Source organism: Hypanus sabinus, chromosome 28 (genome assembly GCF_030144855.1).
Source record: "Hypanus sabinus isolate sHypSab1 chromosome 28, sHypSab1.hap1, whole genome shotgun sequence".
In the NCBI taxonomy this organism is placed as follows: Eukaryota; Metazoa; Chordata; class Chondrichthyes; order Myliobatiformes; family Dasyatidae; genus Hypanus; species Hypanus sabinus.
The window spans coordinates 31,165,380-31,184,982 of NC_082733.1; the positions used below are offsets into that span (position 1 = coordinate 31,165,380).

At 41.2% G+C, this 19,603-nt stretch overlaps 1 long non-coding RNA gene across 1 annotated transcript in view; it reads left to right on the forward strand.

The window, feature by feature from the left end:
* Window positions 1-17,677, forward strand: part of LOC132382543 (uncharacterized) — a 70,215-nt gene extending 52,538 nt beyond the window's left edge. Inside the window, exon 3 of the long non-coding RNA XR_009508385.1 lies at window positions 16,756-17,677. This is a non-coding gene — a long non-coding RNA (uncharacterized LOC132382543). The remainder of the gene's footprint in view (window positions 1-16,755) is intronic.
* The last annotated feature ends 1,926 nt before the right edge of the window (window positions 17,678-19,603 follow it).

The window sequence follows — 19,603 nt, forward strand, 5'->3', positions numbered from 1 at the left end:
TAGACCTCTCTGCTTTTCCCCAGACATTAGGTAAAAATTGTGTACAACTGTTCTTCAGGGGATGAATTACTGTGGCAGTTAATTCTTGCTACCACTGCATTAACGCCTTCAACCATCACCGTATTTGAGATTCCTTCAACCACCTTAACATGTCTCTTAGGTCCCCAGCATCTGTAAAATAATTCTCTTCAGCTGTAAGCCTTGTACATGCTTATGCCCAATTTGCCTTCTTTGAAAGCACTTCAGTGAATTAATGCACTATCATTGCTTTCTTTCCCCATCAACTATGAAAGGATAACTTACATTTTCTTGACCAATGTGCAATACATTCCACTTCTAAATGTTGATTTGCAATTGACATAATTGCCAATTAAATTTGTTCTGCATCTATAATGAAGAATCTAATCTTTAAGCTGCACATACAAAATGCTGAAGGAACTCAGCTGGCCAGGCAGCATCAAAGGAAGTGAGTTAATGGTCGACACTCCAGGCCAAGCCCCTTCATTAAGGCTGGAAAGAAGGGGGGAAAGGGCTAGAAAAAGGTGGGAGAGGGGAAGAACCACAAGCTGGAAGGTAATAGAGAAAATCAGGTGGGTGGGGGTGGGAGGATGAAGTAAGAAGTTGCGATCTGATAGGCGGAAAAGGTAAAGGACTGGAGAAGTAATCTGATAGGAGGGGAGAGTGGATCATGGGAAAAATAGGAGGGACACCAGGTGGAGCTAATTGGCAGGTGAGAAGAGGTAAGAGGGGTCCAGAGAAGGGAAATGAGGAAGAGGGAACGGAGAGTGGGAAATTTACCTGAGGTTGGAGAAATTGATGTTCAAGACATCAAGTTGGAAGCTATCTAAACAGATTATGAGTTGTTTCTCCTCCAATCTGAGAGTGGCCTCATTGTGACATTAGAAGCAGCCATGGACAGAGATGTCAGAAGGGGAATTGGAATTAAAATTGTTAGCCACTAGAAAATCCTGCTTTTTCCAGATGTAGAAAAGTTGCTTGACAAGCAGTGCTCCACCTACGTTGGGTCTCACCAGTTTAGCGGAGGTCACATTGGGAGCACTGGATACAGTAGACGACCCCAACAGTTTGCAGGCAAAGTGTTGCTTCACCTGGAAGAACTGTTTGGGGCCCTGAAAGAAAGTGAGGGAGGAGGTGAATGGGCAGCTATAGCACTCCTTCCACTTGCAGGGGCATTGCAAGGAGGGAGATTAGTGGGGAGGGGCAAATGGATAAGGGTATCATGGAGGGAAAGTGCCAAGTTGGGGTGGGAGGGAATGTTCTGTTTGGTGGTAGCGTCCCGTTGAAGGTAGCAGAAGTTGCAGAGAATGTGCTCGATGATGTGGAGGCTCATGGGGTTGTAGGTAAGAGCAAGAAGAACTCTATCCCTGTTAAAGTTGTGGGAAGGTAGGGGAAGGGCAGATGTTCAAAAGATGGAGGAGTCAAGGAAGAGGACAGTGTTAATAGTGGAGGAAGGGAAACCATATTCTTTGAAGGAGGATGTCCTAGAAAAGAAAGCCTCATCCTGGGAAAGATGCGGTGGGGGCAAAGGAACTGAGAAAAGGGAACGGCATTTTTTTTTTAAAAACAGGAAACAGGCAAGATAGCTGTGGGAGTCAGTAGTTTTATAAATTAAATCAGTAGACAGTTTATCTCCAGAGATGGCGACAGCGAGATTGAGAAAGGGGAGGGAGGTGTCAGAAATGGGCCACGGAATTTAATGGCAGGGTGGAAGCTGAAGGCATAGTTGATGGAATTGACAATTTCTTGAAGCAGCACCAATGTAGTTGTCAATGTAGCACAGAAAAAGTTGTGGAGCATTACCAGGGAAGGCTTGAAAACATCAACTGTTCTGCATAGCCAATGGAAAAGCAGGCATAACTGGGGGTCTTGCAAGTGCCCATTGAAACACCTTGAGTGCGCAGACAGCAGAAGGAGTCGAAAAAGAAATTGTTGAGTACGGGTACCAGATGGAGGAGGGTTACTGATTGGGTCTGTTGTCGAGAAAGAGGCAAAGAGCTTTAAGATCTTTTTGATGGGGGACAGAAGTGTGTAGAGACTGGACATGGAGGGTGAAAATGAGGCAAACAGGGCTAGGGAATTGAAAGTCGTTAAAGGAGATTGAGAGCATGAGAAGTGTCATGGATTTTGGTGGGAAGGAACAGAACCAAGGGGAATAAAAATAGACTTGAGGTAAGTGGACACAAGCTTGGTAGGGCTGGGACAGGCAGAAACAATAGGCCTATCCCAGTAGTCTGGTTTGTGGATCTTGGGTAGGAGGTAGAAACAAGAAGTGTGGGGCAAGGGAGGCTGATGGCATTGTGTGGGAGATCCCCAGATTTGATGGGTTAGTGATGGTGTTGGAAGCAATGTCCTGATGATCCTGTATGTGGTCCTTCTCAAGGGGTAGGTAAGAGAAGGTGGAAGTCATCACCTGGCCCCAGTGAGGTAGAGGTCAGTCCACCAGACTACAGCAATCCCTCTTTATCTGTGAAATAAATGGTGATGTGAGATTGGAGTGGAGAGAGTGGAGGGCAGTGCATTCAGAGGGAGTAAGATTTGAAGAGGAAAGAAGGCTGCTGAATTCAAGATGGTTGATGTCTCATTGCCAAGTAGAGATGAGGAGATGCAGAGCAAGCAGAAACTCAGAGCGGGAAGTCCAAGAAGACAAGAAAGGTTGGAGATGGGAGAAGGGGTCATCAGTGCAGGGTGGGGAGACCTTGCCAAAGAAGTGGGCTCAGAGACGGAGGCAGTGGAAGAAGAGCTCATGGTGAGCATGGAACTCACTGAGGTGTAATCAAAGGTGGAACAAAGGTAAGGTTGCTGCTGAGGACAGAACATTTCACTTCAGAGAGGGCAAGGTCGGAGGGAATGGTGAAGAAGCGACAAGGATTAGAGCTGGGTGGTATGGCAGGGATTACAGTTAAGCTGTTCTTGACCTTATAAATCAAAATCCTTCCACAGACTTTGACTGAATCATTCTCTTTGGTGTCTCTCTGTATTTATAACATCAGTGAGCTTGTTCTCACCTGGTTACCATAGCCCAGTTAATCATATTAGTTAAAAATACTAGAAGTCTGAGTGCTATCCTCCAGCAAGCTATTTTCCAAATGCCTTCACCTCAAGCTTTCCATAGTTACTGACAGATTCATTATTTTTAAGGTTATTTTATTCAGCACTATGGTCTCTTTGAATTCAGATTCCTTTTCATCACTCCGAATTTGTGCTGCTCAGATTTAAAATGGGATGCTTTTAAACGGAGGCTTTAGATTCTTGGCTGAAGTTCCACTTGCAGGTCTGGTGACATAATGACATTGTTTGTTTATTGTGGAGAGTTATGTATGCTTGCAGAGAAGGACTAACAATCTGAAATATATCTGATTTCAAACAGATATCAGACAGTGTAGCAGAGAAAGGGGCTGGAAGATTTACAGATAGCGCCCCCATCACTCTAAACTCCTTTTGACAACCTTCTAGGCTCCTTGCAGTAAACATATTCACGCATAAATGAAGGCACAAATTAACTCGCGTTCCAACTCATAGGTGCTAACACATTTTAATACATTTCAATTTCCCTAATTAATTAGCTATTGGAGTTGGTTCAGTCTTGCATATTAATCAATTAAATCATTTTCAGAATTTTCATAATTGTGTGAAAGGTTACTAATTAATTATCCAAACTGGCAGACCACAGACATACAAATAGCTGAACATCCTAAATACAAAACTAGCGATTAAAAATCATTTCACAGATTTAAAATAATTATATCAGAACATTGGCACCCTCAGGCTTAGCATCCAAGAATGCACTCACCACGCTGAGCCAATGACTCATCGTAGCAGTTACCCAAGTCCCTTGGATCCGGTGTGTTCAATGTTATCACAGCTGCTTCAATACCAGACACACTGACGACGAGTCTGAAAGGTGTGATAGGGTAGTTCCCTACTGACAAGTCATATAATTGACTCAGTTCATGTGGGGGTCCTTTTCTTCTCAGTTGTTTCTATCACACTTCTACGCATTCACACTCTCCAGAATACAACAGCATCTGTGCATAATATGTTTTCTCTACAACAAGGCCACCACATGCTTCTGCATTTCCCAGATGATCTGGAAGATCTCCCTCTTAGAAGGAATGACGAACATAAATCCAACTGTTTGGTTTAAACCAATAATTTCTAAAGGTACACAAGTCAAATCTTCCAAGGCAGTTTCCCTTCCCTTGTAGATTTACCATTACTTTAAGAGACAGGATATCTGTGATCAATGGGCAAAAGAATTCATCTTTGTTTCCCAGTGTGAAACAAGTATAAAAACATCAGCTGCTGATTATACCCACCTCCCACGACTCGGCATCAGAACCAGATGTCCAAGATGAACATAACTGGATGCCAAGAGTTTGGCATGAGTAACGTAGATCAAAATGCCTTCCCATAAAATATTGACATTCGCAGTGATTTATTTTGGTCAATAACATGAAAAAACGGGCACTAAGAGAGTGCTGTGTTAATAAGACAAATGTGTTTGCGTGTTTAGCAAAGAATTTTGTTGCAAACTGCTGATTGCACAAAGTGAGGTGCTAAAGCAGGCTCATGTTTAACACTTGGATGCTGATTAGATGTGATTTTCATGTAGTGTACATGGACCCTTCACATTCATTTCCACTGAAGATATGTGGAGAGTTCCTGTTGGCACATTGCAATACACAGCAGTGAAAGAGGGAGAATCTGAACAGATTCCCAGATGCAGTATTTAAGACCCTGGTGGAGGTGTTCCAGAGGAAGAGGAACATCTTTTTGTGGTAAATTACTACATCATCCTTCTTACCTGTTCCTCTTTACTGCTCCAAAAGGCTTCTTGTTCCCTTTCCATGCCTATCCAAACTATGGAAGCCTATAACAGAGACCGATGGCCAAATACTCCAGTCCTCCTGCTGACTCTGAGAAGTTGTCCATTGTGCAGAATTACTTGGTGATGCTCACTTTCAATTTTCAGAATAAGTGACGCCAATAAATATTTAAGAATAAAACTGAGTGCCAGTGAACTCTTTACTAACTACCGTGAAAGTCTCCTTTGGGAAAGAGATTCAGGAGGTGAAATTGAAATGATGGACATCCCTTTACGTAGCCACTGCTGCTACTTAGTTCAAAAGATACTGCCAGCAGTTGTTTTAAATGGCATTCTGCCCCTTTAGGTCCTTGGATAACTACTCTCAAGATAAGATGCAATTCCTGTATTGGATTGTAAGAGCAGGGAGAGCTTGGCAGAGCAGATACAATAACAATATTTTCTATCAGAGAATGGAATCTAAAAGTATTCTCAAAATAAGACTGGAATGAGCAGTAATTTATATTCTTAAAGTATTGAGAATGTTTGATTTCTCTACCTCAAAGAGCTTTGAATGCACAAGAACACATAAAATTAGGAGAAGCTATAGTCCCACTTGGCCCCAAAATTCAATATGATAATGGCTAATTTGCCTCAGGTTTCATTCTCCTTTTTCCATAAAACCTAATTCCCTGATCTTTACAAATTTTGAGCCCATACTCTAAACATTCATCAGTGATCCAGCCTTGGGGTGGAGATTTCCAGAGACTCTCCACCCTTTGCAATGGAGACTCGCTGAATATATTAAAGGCTGAGCTAGCCGGATTATTGGATCAGAGGGAGTCAAAGGTTGTCAGAAGTGGGTAGAAAAATGAACAAAGGCAAAGGTAAGATAATCCCTGATACATTTGAATGAGCAGAACAGGCTCAAGCAGCCAAATATCCTCTTTCTATTTCTTATACGTACATTTACTAAAGTGACAAGTAATGCTGAGTACAGTCCCATTTTGTATCATAGTATTGACATCATTTAATCAGACACTATTCTGAACTTCTTGGGAAGATCGCACGCCTCTTTCATTTCCAGCTTTTAATAAGATTATAACTGTTGTTTTAAACGGCAGTTGTTGGAAATATCCACACTGGGCTTGCTGTTTTACTCCAGGTATCTGAGGATCTCTTCTCCCAGAATTCCTTGAATTACATAAGAATGGAGAGCACTGTGTCACCATGTACACGATGGCTTTCGTTCTGAAAATATTACGGCATTTTCAGATGATGTTCCTCACAGGAGGCTGGAGGGACAGTACAGATGCGAAACTGCCGATGAAAATAATAACATTTTGGCAACGGTGCTGTAATTCTCATTGTGTTAATTCCATAAGTTGCCAAACAGTAATGATTGCTAATCAGTGGGGAAATGAGAGGACCACTTCCTCGCACGCACCAGTTCCATTAAAAAAAAACCTCATTCATTGTACTGCTTTTTTGTTTCTCAGTGGGAAATTCAAAGTTCAAAAATTCAAAGTACATTTATTACCCGAGTATTTGTAGTATATATAAGATTAAGTTTCATCGCCTCACAGGCAGCCGCAAAACAAAGAGATCTGATGGAATCCATTAAAAAAGGCTCAAACACCCAATGTGCAAAAAAAAAACAAGTAGTGTAAACAATTAAAAATAGGCCAATTCAGAACTAGTTCATAAAAGCCAACACTGCAGCCAGTGCAGGAGCCCGGTATATGCAGGCCACAGCCTTAACTCAGCACAGAGACAAGCAAGCTGGCTGAGCAGTAAACAGAACACCCGCCTGTTCCTTACCTCCAGCAATGACACACTGATTATTTTTGTCCAATCTGACCTGGCACTTAAATTGGCCAAACATCCGGTCGTGCTTCAATATGCTCTCAGGCCTGGGCCTTGCCACCTCCATTTGGCCCATGCCTAACCCTTCCAATCTTGCCCTCCTATCAATCCAAAATCGGCTTGTTCCTTGTTCTTGGAACGCACCGCCTTGACTCACCTTGGATCTGCCATTCCGAATTGGCTCCAAGCCCACTCCAGTAATGGCCAAATATTGGGTCATTCCTCACTGTCTGGCCCAGGACCCACCACCTCAATTCAGCCTGTACAAGCCATGCCACAACCATCCTACACCTTTGGGACTTCAGTTCACACCGCAAAAATGGCAGGTCATACAGACGGTTCAAAAGTTCAACTGTGAAAGGGAAATTGCAGGCTATTTATGGCAGTGATTATTTATCCCCCCCAGAATATGTGTCCTAAACGCTATCACCTCTTACAAAGTAAAACCAAATGATATAGGTGACAAGAAGGCTTCGCTCCAAGATGAGCTCAAAGCCTTCTATGCTAACTTTAACCACCAAAACATGGAGAAACCTTCTCAAGCTCCCTCAGACTCCAATGATCCTGTAATTTCAGTCTCTGAGTCCAACGTGAGAGTGTCCTTCAGGAGGGTGAACTCACAGAAAGCATCTGGCCCAGATGGGATACCTGGCCAAGTATCAAAGACCTGTGCTGATCAACTGGCTGGAGTGCTCGCCGATGTCTTCAACCTCTCACTTTGGCAGCTTAAGGTACCACTTACTTCAAATAGGCTTCAATTACACAAGCTTATAAGAAGAATGTTGCTACCTTCCACAATTATTCTCGTCCAGTAGCACTTACATTGACCATGATGATGTTCTTTGAGGGGTTACTAATGAAGCACATCAACTCTTACCTGGGAAGCAATTTGGATCTTCTCCAATTTGCCTACTGGCACTGTCCCATTCTCTGCCATCTGAACACCTTTCGATCCTTTTGTGGTAGAGGTAGGTGCATCTGACGTGGGCACTGTGGCCATCCGCTCCGAGTGAAGACCAGACAGGAAGACACAGCCTTGTGCTTCCTTTTAGTGTAAGTTCAACTCTACACAGTGCCATTAAGGAGTAGGAGACAGGGAGAAACCTGCCATCATATAGGTCTTGGAGGAATGGCGACATTTGCTGCTGGGAAACTTTCTGATCTGGACTGACCATATAAACAACAGACCAGCCAAATCAACCCATGCCAGGCTCACTGGGCCCTCTCAATTGAGCAATTTCGCCTCACCAATCTCCTATCAGCCTGGCCTTGAGAACACTAAAGCAGCCGGCCTTTAGCAACAGTTCAACCCAGCTGTAACAGAGTTTGGCCACAAGCACCTCATTCCATCCTCACTGACTGTCTCGGATCTTGACAACCGGATCCAACAGGCCCTACAGCATGATCCTGCCCCAGCTGACACATCTGACAACCACATGTGCATGCTGGTGGCCGTGAACTCTGAAGCACTCCAGTGGGCCCACTCCTCAACCCTCTCCGGCCACCTAGGTGCATGATGGACTCAGGAATTTCCGCAATGCTGGTTCTGGTGGATAGCCAAGATCAAAGAAGTACTTCAGTTTGTTACTGCACGCCCAGTCCAAGTCCTCCAACCAGCAACCCTTTGGCCTCCAGAAGACCCTTGACACCTATGGTTCCACATCACCTTGGATTTCATCATGAGTTTGCCACTTTCTGAAGGGGCTATGGTGACCATGACAGTGGTGGACTGGTTCTTCAAGGCAACCCATTTTATTGCTTTCAATAAAATTCCATCTGCTATTGAGATGGTGGACCCGGTTCTCGAGCATGTAATCTTCTATAGCTTCTCTGAGGACATTGTGTCAGACCAGGCCGCACAATTTGTCTCCTGCTTCTGGCAAACCTTCCGGTCCCACCTCTGCACCTCAGTGAGTTTGTCTGACTATCATCCACAGACTAATGGACAGTCTGAAAGAGCTGGTCAGCAAGAGGAGAAGTTTCTGCACTGCTTTGCTGTCTCTAACCCTTCCATATGGAAGGGGTATCTGGACTGGGCTAAGCTGTGACACAATCTACCCACCTCCTCTACCACAGGTATGTTGCCCTTTGAAGTATTTTGTGGATACCATCCCTGTTGTTTGCTACAAAGGAGCAACAGTGGAAGTCCCGTCCACCATATCCCTGGTTTACCAGTACCAGAATGCTTGGCAGATGGCATGGAGAGCCATCCTACCCACCAACTGCATCAAATAGTACCAGGCCAACTGCCAACAACACCCAACCAGACTACTCCAGTTAGGGGACCTGAGATCTGTAGTGTGCATGGACTCCTGAAAGCTTTCAACCCAGTTCAATGGTCCCCTTAAAATTACCATCTCTGGCTACCACCATCCTTCAGGATCACACCTACCTTCCATGTGTCCGGCCTTAAGCTTGCTGTCCCTGGAGCACTCAACCCTCCAGAATAAAGGATGGTGGAAGATGGTCCATTGTAGATGGTTCTCTGGTTGATAGATTCATGTCATCATTGACAGGATGTGCAGTACTTGGTTGACTGGGTTGCCAGTAGGAGATATAATGAGTGCATTCCAGATTCCAGTTACACCTTGGATCCATACAGATTGTGTTGGGCCACCAGGAGCTAGCTGTGGGGGGGGGGGGTGTTTCTGTTAGGCCTGAAAATTCAGGCTCCTCCCAGTCTCCACCCAGCCAACAGGGATCACCTGCATTCATTTCTAACTCATTACCTGCAACCTAGTTAAACTCTGATGTCATCCACTATCCTTGTTCAATCATATGAACCAGTTGTTCCTTGTTACCTTGTCATGCTAAGTATCAATTATCTCTTGTTTTCTGGCCTCTCATGACTTGTTATTTTGCAGTTTATGATTAAAATGATCATTCACTGTTAACTTGTCTCTGTTGCACTGTGTCTGGGTCAAGCCTCCCCTGCATTTCCTGACAGAGTGAAATTTATATCCTGAGAGTATAGATTTATGATCTTATTGTTCAGAAGTCTCAATGGAAGTCATTATCATGCATTGTCATTCCATATTGGTAAATTAGAATTTGTTGTTTGCTTCTCCAATTCAACATTAAGCCTTATCAGTAACTAATTCCAGTCAGCTGAGCAAATAACTCTCAATCAGAATGATGATTTCATCGCACTCATCAACACTATCATCCTGGAGGACACTATTCAGTTAGATCAGAATCTACAAGTGAATTATCACAGATAAAACTTTGCATCCATTGTTTGTGTTGTAATGTTTCACTGTATGATCAGGACAGTATGTTTTCCTCCTCCCAGAAAATGTTCCTTTCACTGTACGCCCCTAGTCTTCTAATCCATTATGAAGAATGGCAGAGAGGACTAAAGTTTGAATAAAAGAAAATGCAAGTCATGGGAAAGAGTTTTGGATAGGTTTCTATTCAAAGTGATTATATTAAGCCAGATTTTTTATAAAATGATTGTAAAGGATACAGGTCAATGAAGCACAACTCTGTAATGTGTTTATTGGTATCTACTCTTCATTGTTTCTTAAAGACCCTAAGACAAGGAGCAGAATTCGCAACACACACAAGATGCTGGAAGAACTCAGCAGGCCAGGCAGCGTCTATGGAAAAGAGTACAGTCAACATTCTAGGCCAAGACCCTTCGACAGGGCATTTCATCATGGCTGATTTATTTTTCCCTTCAATCCCATTCTCCTGTCTTTTTCCCATAGCCTTAGATACCCATACTAATCAAGGCCCTATGAATCTCTGTTTTAAATATACCTAATTCCTTGGCTTCCACAGCCATCTATGGTAAGATTCCTCACCCTCTGGCTAAAGAAATTCCCACTAATATCTGTTACAAAGGTACATCCTTCCATTTGAGGCTGTGCCTTCTGGTCCCAAGTTTTTCCACTGATGGAAACATCCTCTCAATGTCCACTCTATAAAGGCCATTCAATATTCGTTAAGTTTCAGTGCGATCCCCCCCTCCCACTCTTCTAAATGAGTACAGGCCCAGAGCCATAGCTCCTCAAACATTAACCATTTCATTGCCAGGATCTTTCTTGTAACCCTCCTTTGGATTCTCTACACTGCCAGCACATCCTTTCTTAAATATGAGGCTCAAACTGCTCATAATACTCCAAATGTGGCCTTATAAAGCTTCAACATTACTTTCTTTCTTTGATAGTCTAGTCCATGAAATGAATGCTGACACTGGATTTGCCTTCTTTATTACTGATTCAACATGCAAGTTAACCTTTATGAAATCCTGCACTAGGACCCTCAAGTGCCTTTTCACTTACAATTTCCAAACTTGCTCCTCATTTAGAAAATAGTCTGTGTCCTTATTCCTTCGACCAAAGTGCATGACCATATATTTTCCTGCACTGTATTCCATCTGCTACTTCTTTGTTCATTCTCTTAATCTGTCCAAGTCCATCTGCAGATGCCCTGCTTCCTCAGAATACCTGCCCCTCCACCTATTTTGTATCATTCAGAAACTTGGCCACAAAGCCATCAGTTCCAACATCCAAATTATTAATATAATATTTGTTAATATATAACAAAGTTAAAACTAGAATTATAGAATCAGAACAATCACAGTTTTACAGGAAATCATTTTAAAACATACAGCTTCATATTCATCCAATCTCATTGACCCCTCTTTCTATAAAAGGATGCAAATTATTTTCTCTCAGTTACCAATCCAGTTTTCTTTTATAACCCTGATTAACAGTATTCCCAGTCCCATGAAGCTTTGAATTTCTGATCATAACCATTTACACTGGAAAGAATATCTTGCTCACACCTTCCTCTGGTCCCTGAACAAGAATCAGTATTTATTGTCACTGATGCATATAATGTGAAATTGGTAGTTTGTGGCAGCAGTTTTCTACAAATCCAAATAACTTCTCAAGCTATCATTGTCTTGTGATCTCCCCTCAAACTTCAAGTGTTTGTGCTCCTGAAACTTCCAGTGTTTTGTGATGAGATAAAGGTACAATGATGTAATTAATGAAGACTGACTCCAAAGCTGAGTGTCATCTGCTGTTCTGGTAGGGCTGATTTGAAAGTAATCAGAGTAGGAGGATTTTCTCCTACTCATTTTATTTTACAATTTTTCATTTGTGCAATTCTTATTAACTTCACTTTCACTCCTTTCATTCACTTTGCTTCCTTACATCTTTAGATTTTTTTAAATTTCACATCCCTCACTCAGCCCACTGCCCCTAAATCTCTACTCAATTCAATTTTCTATATTTATACCTTTGTGGTCTGTTGTTTCATACACTGGTAAATTATTCAATCAATATGTCTCGGACTTCCATATAAAATAGCCATTTTTGTGGAACCCTAATTCTAGATGAAGTTTTAAATATTTTACTGCCAGTGTTACAGATCATTATGGCCAACTACAACCTGCTGCTTCATTTACTGCACTTGTCAAGTATACCAAGAAAACCCATACTCGATGATTCATAAAAAACTTCTTCCTCTCTGCCAGATTTCTGAATGGGTCATGAATACTATCTCATTACTCCTTCTTTGAACTTTATTTCTTTTGTAATGTTTAGTTATTTTATGTCTTTTCACTGTACTGATGCCACAAAACAACAAATTTCATTTCATATACTAAATCAGTGATAATAACACTGATTCTGGTCCAGATTCTGGTTTTGAAAGTTTTATAAAACAGATCAAGCATCTTTCCATTTTCTGTCTCCTTATTAATCATGGGACATAAATCCTTCTTCAGCCACTCAAAAATTAGATGTCCTAACTTCTGTTTTTATATCAGGAATTTAAAAAACAATCTCAGGTAGTTTTTCCTATGCAAAGTAGAATTTTGTTTTCTAATTCATTTAATTTTCTCATTTGTATAATTTTTATTCCATTCATTTCACTCCTTTTAATTATTTCCCCCTCCTTCCCTCCTTCATGTATCTGATTTGAATCCAGTTTTCCATGGTTATCTGCCTTTATTCTTTACTGATTTTGTTTGTTCTAAGTGGATGTAACAATTGGATAAGCAGGCAAGACCTTTTAGTATATTGTTTGAAATTCTGTTCTTCACTTTGGTTACTTACACAGGTTTATATATTTTCCAAGTCTTTTTGCTTTTCTATTGAATGGATTTAATGAAGGATTTCAGGTTTGATTTTCTATTACCAAAAACAAATAATAAAATATCTTTTCTTTGGATGGAACAATACCTACACTATATATATATTAGCATTATGTTGCCTTTTTGTAGGTAAATTATCTTTTGCCACACTTAAATATTCACATCTGCAAGTATCAAGTTCAATTTTCAGTCTGGAATAAACTTTCTATTTAGTTCTATGGAGATGACAGTGATAAAGATGGGTTATTTCAATTCCCTCACGTAACTGGTGTACATTATCCCTCCTGTAAATTGTTTATTTGTGGACGTTCGGAAAGGTGTGGATTATACCTCACCATAGTGTACTTCACAGCCAAAATTCTTGCTGCCATTCACTGTTTATATTCACACATGAAAGTGTTCTGTTAAGCCAGCTAGCAGGGGGGCTACTGATTGTGAAAGTATAGAGTGATGTTCAACAGCTGAGCAAGATTCAAAATCAGAGATAGCACTTGCACAAAGGTCAGCACCACGGATAGCGCTTTCGCTGGAGTCAGCACCAGAGACAGTTCCTCTGCCAGAAGTAATGCCACAGTCAATTTCGCCTGAGCATACAGATCAGCAATTGAGTCTGTGGAGGCAACAGATCAGCACCCGAATCACCTCCAGCACTAAGAGTACTGCTAATGCAGTGGGGCTAGGGGTGAGAGAAAAAAACTGTGCTCTCTGAAGCGAGAAAGCCATTCAGCCATCAGATCGCATAAAAATTAAGAAAAATGGAGAGGTTTGGTGAATGCAGAGGCAGTGACAATTGACCATTTCCGATGTGCCCATCAGAGTATTGACTTAATCTATTAATAAAATGAGAAATAAAACACCCAGAGTCTGCACCAATAGAATTTATCTCTTGAAAAATACAAACATATACTTTCTCCCTGTCACCATGTGAGTTTCCTCCAAGTACTCTGATTTCCTCCGACATTACAGACTTACAGACTAGTAGCTTAATTGGTCACATAGATGTAATTGGATAATGCAGGCTTATAAGGCCAGAGAGGCTTGTTACTATGCTGCATCTCTACAGTATAGTACTGTGCAAAAGTCTAAGGCACATGTATAGCTAGGGTGCCTAAGATTTTTGCACAGTGCTGTAGTAATTTTATATATTGTATTGTACTGCTGCCACAAAATAATAACACATTTCATGGCATGTGTAAGTGATGATAAACTTGTTGTTTTAGGGGTCTCTGTTGTGGACTGAGTGTGAAGGCAGCAGAGAGAGGGGAATCATGGTTGGGAAAAGGAGAAAAGTGAGGGGAGGAAATAGGCAGCACCAGTGAGACATTGTGTAATGATCAATAAACTAATGGCTTGAAATCAAATGATCTTGCCTAGTGTCTCAGGGTGTATACTCCATCTCTGCCACCTGTCCCACACCCATCCTGTGGTGCTCTATCCTCTCTATTCCCAACATCCTTTGCTCCCGCCAATTTTACAAACTTGCTATCCCCTCCACATTAACGAATACTGTACTGTACAAAAGCCTTAAACACCCTATATATATATATACACACACACACACACACACACACACACACACACACACACACACACACACACACACACACACACACACACACACACACACACACACACACCCCTATAACTTTTGCAAAGCACGAAAGAACAAAAGAAAGAAAGAATCTGGAATTGTGATCAAAAAAGTCTAGTATGAATTTGAATTAAATCACTGCAAACCTGAATATATATGCCTCAATCACATGAAGCTGTAACTTTCTTCAAGCTGAAGAACACAATTCACAAATGTCTTCTAATGAGCCAGGAAAAGGAATAAAAATGTGAATATTATATAAGTGGAATGTACTGCAAAAGGGTCTTTGCGTTATCCCCTTCTTCTAAAAGTCATTGAATTCACAAAGTACAATTTTGGGGTAAAGTCCTTTACTGCAAATGACCCAGAATCATTTCCCACCTCTACAGTCAACTAATGCACAAGTTGGAGGATGAGGAAATTAAAACCTCAATCCACAGTTTTATGTTTTCCTGGGCCTTAGTCTTAATCAATGAACCATCAAAAACTGCAGTACAGAAACAGGCCTTTTGGCTGTTCTTGGCTGTGCTGAGCCATTTTTCTGCCTAGTCCCATTGACCGGCACCTGGACCATATCCCTCCACAGATCTCTCATCCATTTACCTGTTTTCTGAAATGTTAAAAGGGAGCCCACATTTACTACTTCATCTGGCAGCTCATTCCACACTCCCACCACTCTCTGTGTGAAGAAGCCTCCCCCCCAATGTTCCTTTTAAACTTTTCCCCCTTCACAACCCATGTCCTCTGGTTTTTTCTCCCCTAGCCTCAGTGGAAAATCCTGCTTGCATTCACTCTATCTATACCCATCATAATTTTATATACTCTATCAAATCTCCCCTCATTCTTCTACGCCCCAGGGAATAAAGTCCTAACCTATTCAGCCTTTCTCTGAAACTCAGTTTCTCAAGTCCCGGCAACATCCTTGTAAACCTTCTCTGCACTCTTTCAACCTTATTAATATCCTTCCTGTAATTCGGTGACCAGTCAGGCCTATTTCTTAAAAGAGATCATTTTGATCTCTTTCCCACTGAACTGTTGTTATTTGTGTCATATTTCTGTGTTAGTGATAGTTATTTATGAGTTGTTTGCATGAGATATGCCTTTCCCCCAATTCACTGAAGTAGTGAGGCACAGTCCTGACTGACATTACCCTATGAGTATCAGAAACTAAACCTGATATCTCAACTTCCAGGATTTACCACGGAATGTTTGGATAGTTAGTTCCAGGGAGAAAAGAAATCCTTGTTTTTCTATCAAACATTTATTCAATTTCTACACACAGCAGCTATTGAATAGACACACTGCTGTAACCATCTTATTCACAACATTCTTGCGGCAACATTAAAATATAAATTATGGTCTGGAATTCAAGTTTTGGTGACACTCGTTGAGCCTGAACTATTTGTCAAAGGTTTGCCCATTTCACATCCTTGTTCAAACAGTGAACTGAATTCTTAGTCTTCAACCAAACAACCATACGGACTCAGTATAAGATTTTTTTTTGAATTACAGCCCCCCCCAATAAAACAGCAGTTCCTACTATTGAGCCTTTATCACATACAAAGTTGGGATGAGATTTATTATTATGGACTTAAGTGATATGAAATCAGAGTTTTTGCCGCAGTACAATACAAAGACAAAAATTACCAAAAAGAACCCAAAATAAATACATAGTGCAAAAAAGGAATAATGAGGTAGTGTTTGTAGATTCATGAACAATTCATGCTTCATGGTTCTAAATCATTGTTTCTAAAGCTGTTTCTAAATCATTGAACATGTGACTTCAGGTGCCTGTGCTCCTCCTCAATGGTAGCAATGGAAAGACGACATGTGTTGGATGGTGAGCGTCCTGACTGATGGATACTGTTTTCTCAAGCGCCGCCTATTGAATGTGTCCTCCATTGGTGGAGATGACTGAGTCTACAATGTTTTGCAGTTTCCTGCTATTCCGTGCTTTTGAGCCTCTATACCAGGATGTGATGTAACCAGACAGAATGCTATCTAACATACATCTACTGAAGTTTTGTAAAAGTCTTTAGCCATATACCACAACTCCTCAATCTCTCAATGAGGTAGAGCCACTAGCATGTCTTATTCATGATTGCATCATACTAGAAAGTTAAGCTTCCAGTGAATGGTATCGGAGTCATGCCTATTAGTACACTTATAAGATTAGATGCATTGGTTTGCAATGGAAATCACTCACACATCAGTTTCCTGTTGTCAACTGCACTAAAGTGTCTAACCCTCTGATAGGGAAACATAACATATTCCCAATTTATCTCCAATCTTCTCAAAGTTCAAAGTATATTTATTATCAAAGTATGTATACATTATACAGCCTTGAAATTTGTCTGCTTACAGGCGGTCACAAAACAAGAAACCTGAAAGAACCCAACTTTAAAAAAAGACCAACACCCAATGTGCAGAGAGCGAGAAGAAAAATACAAATCATGCAAACAATAAAAGCAAGCAACGGCATTCAGAGCAAAATGGATTCCATAGACCAGAAGCCTGGAACAGCCAAAGTAGACCCATAGCTTCAGTCTCCGTTCATCGCACAGTGAGGAAAATTGCTGAAAAGCTCACAGGTATGGAACCTGGAGCAGCCGGAGCAGTCTCACAACCTCAGCCAAATAAGAATAGTTTGCATGCATGTAATGTTCTGATGGCTGAAGAAGCTCGGCATGACTCTCCAAATCCACAGGACTTTCTACAGGGGCACAATTGAGAGCATCCTGACTGGCTGCATCACTGTCTGGCATGGGAACTGTACTTTCTTTGATCGCAGGACTCTACAGAGAGTGGTGCGGACAGACCGGTGCAGCAGTGATGTAAACTTCCCACTATTCAGGCCATCTACAGTGACAGGTGCGTAAAAAGGGCCTGAAGGATCACTGGGGACCCGAGTAACCCCAACCACAAACTGTTCCAGCTGCTACCATCTGGGAAACGGTACAATTGCATTAAAGCCAGGTCCAGTAGGCTCCAGGACAGCTTCTTCCACCAGGCCATCAGACTGATGAATTCATGCTGACACAAAAGTATTTCTATGTTGTATTGACTGTCCTGTTGTGTAACTTACTGTACATACTATTTATTACAAATTACTATAATTTGCACATTGCACTTTCAGATGGAGACGCAATGTAAAGATTTTTACTCCTCATGTATGTGAAGGATGTAAGAAATAAAGTCAATTCAATTCAATTCAAGCTCACCAAAAATCTTCGCAAAGAACGATAATCAACTTTGGATATGAAGATTTAGAAGGAACAGCTGCTAAGGCAACCAAAATTGTGGATTGTAAGCAGGATCTTTGAGGAAAAACACTGGGGAATGGACTTAGAAATCGCATTTTAATAGATTGGTGCCCACTGTTGCAGATCAGAATCAGAATCAGATTTAATTTGTTGTGTAATCAGGCATATGTTGTGTAATTTGCTGTTTTACAGCAGCAGTGCACTAAATATTTTGGCACAGTACTTTGATAATAAACGCACTATGAACTTTGAAATATTTGCGAACAGTGGTGAAGGGACTCGGAATCTTACTAACAGCACAGCTTATTATCATCTCATTTATTGATGCTGGAAGATGAAAGCTTTGCTTTCAACTTTAGCAAAGATAAATTAATAGAGATTTTCAAAAAGGATTCTCTGCTCACTTCCTTAGGGAATCCTTTTTGAGAATCTCTGTTAATTTATCTTTACAGTTTCTGATAGTATTTACAGATTAAATTGAACTGAATTACTGCAGATTTTAGCAGTGATTGAATGACTGGTGATTGTCATAATATACTTATGCTTTGCATACCACAGATTTAAACTATACAAGGGACCATGACGAACCAGCACAGAAAGCTATCATATCACAAAACAGCAATTAACTCATTCCAGAGAACTAGCTGATGTCTGTGAGAATGTGCGCTTGCTGCCATCATTTCAATCACGAATGTCTTTCTGACTGCAGACAAAACAGTCTCGATCCACTCGTCAAAGATGACAAGAAATTTAATTTAAAGGACTTTAAGCAAAATGCTGTTGCACAAATCAGTGCTTAAGGTTTCTCATCCTAAAAAGGCTTTTACACTCCAATCACCTTTCATATCTCCATAGATAACAAATTTATTCAAAAGAGCAGAGATTTTCAATTCCAACCTGAAGCTATTAGTTTCATTTCCCATATAATCAAAGGGCTAGTTTTTTACTGGCTGCATTTGTCATTGGAGTTTCACTGAGCCACAGATTTCTGAGACTGGGCAAATACAAAAGTCCAAGACTCACTGAGTAACACTGGACATTCCGCTTGTCGCTATGAACTGTCATGAGACTCCAGAAGGAGACCAGCAGCAGCTCCTAGTCTTGCTGTGTTTTCCCTATATTATGCTGAAGGAATCACATCTTAAGTCCTATGATTAGACCAGTCCAGGTCTGTGATCTGAATGGGGATTAAGAGACAAGACAGAAATTTGGACATTTCTTTTTTAATGATTTTTTTTCCATTTCTTAATGTTAATTATTTCTTATTGCTTTTTATGTTTTATTTCACATTTTCTATTTGAAAACAAAATTATTGCTTCAATTTTAAAGATGGAATGAAACAAATATCCATAAACCATATTAATTCTTCATAGCTTCTCAAAGGCAACATCCATTCTCCAGAGTTGTATTGTATCAAGACCTGGAGAAGTATCATAGATATAGGCTTTGCATTAGTCTCGATAGACCATGGATTTGCACCTTGGAAAGTTTCCAGGGCGCAAGCCTGGGCAAGGTTTTTTTATGGAAGACCGGCAGTTGCCCAAGCTGCAAGTCTCCCCTCTCCATGCCACCGATGTTGTCCAAGGGAAGGGCATTAGGCTTGGCACTGGTGTCATCGCAGAGTATTGTGTAGTTAAGTGCCTTGCTCAAGGACACACATGCAAACCTCAGCCAAGGCTCGAACTAGCGACCTTCAGATAACTAGACAAACGCTTTAACCACTTGGCCATGTGCCAACACAGTATGTAGACAGTCAGAAAATTCAGGACAGGCTGGCACTCATCATAACACCAGGGCTTCATCACTGTTGGGTCTTTGTCACATAAGTGTAGTGTGCAGAGAGCCAGTGAGGTCAAATTTCTACATCTGGTTCAGTTAAATGTGGACAAATAGTGACTACAGTTCAAGGAGAGACAGGGGTGGAGATGGGCCGAAACAGACCAGATTAT